The 7,296-nt window shown below is 38.8% G+C and overlaps 1 protein-coding gene and 1 pseudogene across 1 annotated transcript in view; one reads left to right on the forward strand and one right to left on the reverse strand.

The window, feature by feature from the left end:
* Positions 1–7,296, reverse strand: part of RAD51B (RAD51 paralog B) — an 890,578-nt gene that overhangs the window by 453,664 nt on the left and 429,618 nt on the right. The window lies entirely within an intron of this gene.
* Positions 3,612–7,296, forward strand: part of LOC102860060 — a 16,618-nt pseudogene continuing 12,933 nt past the window's right edge.

Raw genomic sequence — 7,296 nt, forward strand, 5'->3', positions numbered from 1 at the left:
CCCAGCTAGTGGGAACATGCACCCAGGAGGGGCCTCAGCTAGTGGGAATGTGCACCCAGGAGGAGCCCCAGCTAGTGGGAACATGCACCCAGGAGAGAACCCCAGCTAGTGGGAACATGCACCCAGGAGGGGCCCCAGCTAGTAGGAACATGCACCCAGGAGGGGCCCCAGTTAGGCTAGGGACATTAGCTGACTCCCAAAACTGAGATCTACATTGTGGAGAAACTGGCACTCCCCTGAAGTCTTTGTCCTCTGGGGGGGAACTAGCTGTCCTACAACCCAAGGGCTTCTGAAGAGGAGATGAAGCACACCTCCAACATGGAGGACAAAAAGCAAATCATAACTGCATGTGCCACTTGTGCCTTTAAAAAAAGCTGTGTTTCACAAATGAAATAGTAAATTTTTTTCATGAACACTTCTTAATATTATAAGGATATGATGATGATTTTCATTACTCAACATCCTACATTTTGAAGAGACCTGGGCAATTATCAAAGCAGTGATGATCAAGACATAAACTTCTATGTAATTTTTGTTAAGATTAAGGGGAAACTTATTCTAATAGAGAAGTGGTGAATATAAAATTACTCATTTATATTATACTAGTGTCCATCTTATTGCCTTTGTCACTTGTATCCAAAGTCTAAGTTCCCTGGACCTTGTCTCAGGCTCTAAAATGATCCTTTATTTTCTCTATGTACTTCTTTTCAAAAATTGAGAACTCCATTTCTTAAAACCTCATTTCCAAATTCTACACTTGACAAGCTGATACAAAAAGTTATTTGATGAATACACACTAAGGTAATTGGTAATAAATTTGTATCTCCTTCTAAGGCAAGGAGCTTTAAAAAAGAAAGGGGAAAGATTTGGTGTGGAAAACAATGTATTTGAACTTTGTAAGTAAACCAGTATTAAAGAAGAAAAAAAAAGAAGCTAGAGTAAATGCACCTAAGTTCAAGCCCTCCCTCCACCATATGTCAATGGAATGACCTTAGGCAGAACAGTGAATTGCTTTGAAGTTATATATCTTGATCTCCAAAGCAGAGGCAATAAAAATCTACCCCATACGTTTGTTTTGAAGATTAAATAAGATAATGCCTGTGAATGGACTTTGTAACTATAAAGCTGTAAAGAGGAGAGAGACTGTTAGTGAAATATCATTATCCAAGGAAATGAATCTTTGTGGGGAAATTTCAGAATGTTAAATTTTTTAGTCAGCATAAAAATCAAGGGAGCTTTCCTGTTGGCATTTCAATCATATCAATTAGGTAAAGTCTGGTGTAACTATCAAATCTTAAACTGAGTACTTTTTAAAAAAAGTATTCTTTTTAATTTCTTTAATTGGTTTGCTCATAAGTTTGTATACATTGTGTTTCACACTATTCTTTATTCATATTGTGTTTAACACAAGTACTTTTTAAGGCACTTACATGCACTGTTGAAAACAGAATGAACTTTAAGAAGGGAGGTACTGTCCTAAGACTTTATACATTCATTTATCTATCCATGCATTTTATCAATCAATTAAGTCACAACTCTGTAGAACGCTGAACTAGTCATGGAAATACAAAATAAACAAGACATAATGTATCAAATAATCAAGTCAAAAGAGAAAGACATATACATAATAAGTGTCATTGGTGGCCAAGGAACTATGGAAGTACATACACATTATTAAGAGATATAAACTTATCAAGCATCTTGCTTCCAATATTTTGCTTTTACAGCAAATATAAAAAATCTACTATTCAACTATTTTGCACATTCATGAGACACATTTGGCAGTGATGAATGCTGAGATGTAAAGCAAGGGTAATGCTAGCTAGTGTGGTTAAGGTTATGTATGTGTCAATACGTCTGGGCCAGGATTCTCAATAGTTTATCAGTTAGCTAGTGATGTAATTAGGCAGCTGGATAAAAGATGGACCATTAATAAGGATGGGGGAAAAAGGAATTGATGCTTTTCAATTACAGTGTTGGCAAAGAATATGAAATATATCATGCATTGCCAGAGAGAAATAAATATCTTGTCTTTGTTGAAATACAGCCAGAGAGTGCCTTAAAAGGAAAGATGTTAAGACTTCATCTCATGTTATTAGGAGAGATTAGTCCCTGGAGGAAGGCATTATGTTTGGTAAAGTGAAATCGAGAAAGAGGAAAATCCTCAGCAGAATGTACTGACATAATGGCTGTCACAAGGACTAATGCACATCAATGATTGTGAGGTTGATAAAACGCCGAGTACTGTTCCGTTCTGTTCTGTTCTCTTGTACACACAGTCAGTATGAGTCAGAGTCCACTCAACAGCATCTAACAACACAAACAACAACTGGCAGTTATGCAATAATGAAATTTTGTTTACAATATCTGTTATCCTTTTAATGAAGACAGAACCTTATCCTTTGTCTCAATAGTTCTAACAACTTCCTGTAAGGTTGCAAATGGACTAAGGCTTTTATCTTTACTGTATAGCTAAACCTAAGAAACTAAGACATAGAGAAGAAATATAATGTGTTCATGGTCTACCAGTAGGTCATTAAAATGAAGCTAGAAGCAGAATGTAAGGCTCCAAAGTCCTGGTGTGCACTCTTCCCCTACACTTTCATCCTCATCAATCATCATTTGGAATGTTACCATTGGATTTCTGACATTGTATTCATGACACTGTGTTAGGCTACTCTCTTACTGAGAAAGATACCAATGCAGAGATTATTGTAGGAATGGGGTTAGTGATGCAAGTAGGGATTTTTCTGAGTCTTTAAGCTACTTGTATAACTATTATGTACTATGTTAATCAAATTAGGAGAATTAGAGTTCTGATGCCTTTGAGCTGTGGTACTCGAGAAGAGTATTCAATATAACGTGGACTGTTAAGAGAACAAACAGGTTTTTCCTGGAGAGAGTGAAACCAGGCTGCTCCTTGGAGGCAAGGATTCTGAAGCTTTGTCTGACATAGTTTGGGCATGTTGGAAGGAGGGATCAGTCCTTGGAGAAGGACATCATGCTTGAGAGGGTGGAGGGTCAGCACAGGAGGGGAAGACCCTTAATGAAATGGATTGACTCAGTGACTGGGGTAATGGGGATAGGTGTGTCAGAGATGGTGAGATTGGCTCAGGATAGAGCAGGGTTCAAAGTTGTTGTACATAGGGTCACTATGAGTTGCAGGCAACTTGCCGGCACATAACAACAACAACAACATTGTTGTGCTAATAATGTACCTATGTAAATTATATTTATACACTCACACACACACACACACACACACATACACATAGCATACACAGGAAACCAATACACAAGAGGGTTATGTGTTTTGCAAAACTTGCATAATATGTGTATGTGATATGTGTAAAAACATGTTGTTGTTGTTGCTGTTGTTCTTGAGTGCTATCCAGTTTGACTACCACTGACAGCAGCCATCCTAGGAACAACAGATCAGAGCTTTGCCCTATCTTGCATGATCCACACAGTCTCTGATATGCCGGAGCCCACTGTTAAAGACACTGTGCATGTCAGGAAAGGTAGAGGAAGAAAGAGAAGAAAACTCCCAATAAGATGGACTGAAAAATACTAGTAGGTACATAATAATACTTCCAATACAAAAGTTTAACATGTCTGGGTCAAGAGAGCTGCTTGTGATGAACAAGCCAAAGCGCAGCCCTGGCGTCAACATGGTTAGACAACCTGGCTGGTAACTGGCAGGCTAGCAGTGGTGGATCCTCAGGTGCTGCACTACTAGACAAAGCTGGCATCTCCCTGGTGCTTGACTCTGCCCGCCAGTGGCTCGGGGTGGGGAGGGGGAATGGACCACCTCCTCCAGTGCAAATTAGAACCTCTGAACACCTGCAGGAGGATCAACTATTAGTCAGCTCTGACATCAAGACAATGAAAGAGAGAAACACCTTCCATGGAAGATGTGACGATCTGCTAGTGTAAAGAATACAGCCTTGAAAACCCACGGAGCATCTACACTGTCCCAGAGGGTCCACTGTGTCAGACTGACTCAATAGTCATGGGTCAGATTTGGTTTAGAGGGAGACAATGTAGGGAGCAAACAACGGAAGCTGGGACCAAGTCACTAGCCCAGATCTGGTCAACCCTGCAGTGTTAGGAAGTTACTTTGATATAATAGTGCTTTACTGACTGGTGTGAAATAACTGAACTCTTTCATGGTAATTTTCACAATATACAGGTCACAAGATAAATAGTACATCTAATCCTAATAGGACCCTTTTCTCAAGTGTAAAGATGGAAGCATAAATCTGAATTTCTGCCTCCCTACTCTTCTCTTCGAGTGTGTGACTTGTTGGACTGCTAATCAAAAGGACTGGAACTTGAATCTAACAGCTGCTCCATGGAAGAAGGAGGGACAGTCTCATCATGCAAAGATTTTCAGCCCAAAGGAGGGTCACTATGAGTCAGAATCAACTCGATGACAGTCCACTCCAAGAACAAAAGCTGCACCACTCCCTCTTTTGTGTCAAAGGGGAGACCTCCAGACTGCCATTGTCTCTCTCTGACAAAGCTTACAGGACACTCACCAACTTTCCTTCTAAGATGAGCCACAGGGATGTCTAGGTTTACAGGTGATGTGTGCCAGTGCAAAGTTCTCAACAAGTTACTAAGGAAATAAAAGGGGGAAAAAACCCAACTTCATTATGAAGTGGTTTTCAAATCTCACCATAGAAAGACATCTGAAAGTACTTAAGAAACATATCCTTGGTTTTCAAAAGAAAGAAAAAAAATCTGTCTTGCTCTATAAAGGTTACTGAACATACCACAAGATTAATGCTATTTATACGGCATTGAGCTAAACTCCAAAGGTAACACTTAACCACTTTCTGTTTACCAAGTTAATCTACTAGATTTGTTTACTTTGTCTGATTTACTAAGACAAATATGTTGCGTGTCTCAAATGTTTTATCTGGCCCTGGGAAAGGAAAACTAAAGAAGTGTTGTGCTTTTATTAATAGATAAATGCAAACAGGCCCTATCCTATCAAATGAACAGCTAGGACCTTTGGCCACTGTTTACTGAAAATAAAATTAGCCTTGGCTGGCAGGTACTTATCAGATCTGAGAATAATTAACTACCCACATCTGGTACATGTTACTGAAAATGCTAGCGGGAGCCATTAACTTTGGTAAGGGTTATTTTTCCTGAACAGCTAACATCCCTCTAACATAACCATCGGAATTCTTTCTGGATTCCTAAACACGCTCATGGCAGCACCAAAAGTAGGTCCACAAATGGTTTCCTTACTTCAACACAAGACTATTTAAAAGAAAACACACACACACACACCCAAAAAAATTGACAAACTTCTACAAGTTAAATAGGAATTACCAAAACCTGCTTGGTTCCAAACACACAGCATAAAACCAATGAGATCACCTGCCCCAGCAAGTTTGAAGGAGCTCTGTAATCAAATTAGGATCATTTTAAGTTAATAATAATCTGGATATTAACATGTTTGGTTTTTAGAAAAGGATTTCAAAGAACATCTCCAAGGTAGATAGTTTTCTGAGTTTTGTTTACAGAATTCAAAAAGAGGATATGAAAAACTCAACTGTTCTAACTACAGTATGTTGAAAAAGAAGTAATCAAATTCAGGTACACTGCCTTGTTCATTACTCTTCTAAGCCAACATTTTCTTTACTAGGCATTATTTTTGTGATTTTATGAAAGGGGAGGAAATGCTCCAGGGCATTAATATAAATATTCAATGCAAAATAAGTCATTTTATATTTATGTCACCGACAGCCAAGAGGCAGGAAATTCAGAGCTGTGCAATTAACTTGTAAAACTCTAACCAAGTCAAATGACTTGCTTAATCAAGTGACCTCTCATCCCTCTGACCAATAAAATTGGGAATACCAACCACATCACAAAGCTGTTGGGAGGAGTAAAGTTCTGACAGCGCAAGAAAATGGTTTTAAAGAGAGCTAAGCCACTATAAATCTCCAAGAGCATTTCTTCTCAAGGAGAATAACTGTTAGTTGCCATGGAGTTTATTCCAACTCATGGCGATACATGTGTGTCACAGGTGAATAGCTCCATAAGGTTTACAAGGCAATGACCTTTCAAAAGTTGTCAAGTACCGTCAAGTCAGAACTGACTCATAGCTGATCCTTCCAGCTGGCTTTCAGAGGCAGTAAACTGCACAAGAGTTTATTGTTTGTCTTTCCCATGGGGCAGCAGGAAGATTCGAACCGTATACATTTGGGTTGGCAGTGAAACTCCTTACCATGAAGCCACAAAGCTCTAGAAGTAGATGTTATTGTTGTTACTGAGCTGGAGTCAACCACAGGTGACCCTACAGCAGGTTTACAGAGGTAGTAAATTGCTTGGGAGAAGATTGCCCATCTTTCTCCCATGGAGCAGCTGATGGATTCAAGCACATAACTTCCAGAAGTAAATAGACCATATTAATAATATAGGAGGACCTCTGATACCATGTAGTTAAGTGCTTGGATACTACCTGAAGGTTTGGAGAAAGATTTAGAAGTCTGTTTTTGTAGAGATTTGTTGTTGTTCTTATGTGCTATCAAGTTGTTTGCGACTCATAGTAACCATATGTACAACAGCTCTTAACCCTGCTCTATCCTGAACCAACTTCATCATCTCTGACAAACCTAACCCATTACCAATGTTTCCTTGCTCTGTTCTGACGACTGCCTCCTGACCCAAGTATAGGTTTAGCATAAGCAAAATCAAGTGTTCTGGGATTCCTTTTCTTCTCAAAGTTAGATACATTTTGGTGTGATCCACACAGTCAACTGTACTTATATAGTCAAAGAAACAGATAAATATTTCTCTTGTACTCTCTGCGTTCAGTTAAGATATATCTAACATTGGCTATAATACCCCAGCATGCACATCTGGCAGTTCTCTGTTGATGTACTGTTCCATTCATTGAGGAATAATTTTCAGCAAGATATTCTTTGCATGTGATCTTACAGCCTTTGAAATTCTATGAGAGAAGTCCTACTTTGTCCTATAGGTCAACTGTGAGAATTAAATAAAAAGCAATGGATATATTAATAGTAAATTATAAAATTTTACTTAACATCATTGATCAATGTATATCTCTCTGTCTCTGTCTCTCTCTGTCTCTGTCTCTCTGTGTGCGTCAAAGACGTGTCAAAAAAGCAAAAAGAGTAATGATGTCAATCTACAGACTAAGGTGTACCTGATTCAGGCAATGGTCTTCACAATTTTTTGCTATGTATTTGAAAGCTGGAAAATTACTAGAATTAAAAGAAGAAGATTGGCAGCGCGAGGGCGATGCAGCAC

This window comes from Elephantulus edwardii, unplaced genomic scaffold (assembly GCF_000299155.1).
Source record: "Elephantulus edwardii isolate Elephantulus edwardi_28Jun2011 unplaced genomic scaffold, EleEdw1.0 scaffold00037, whole genome shotgun sequence".
In the NCBI taxonomy this organism is placed as follows: domain Eukaryota; kingdom Metazoa; phylum Chordata; class Mammalia; order Macroscelidea; family Macroscelididae; genus Elephantulus; species Elephantulus edwardii.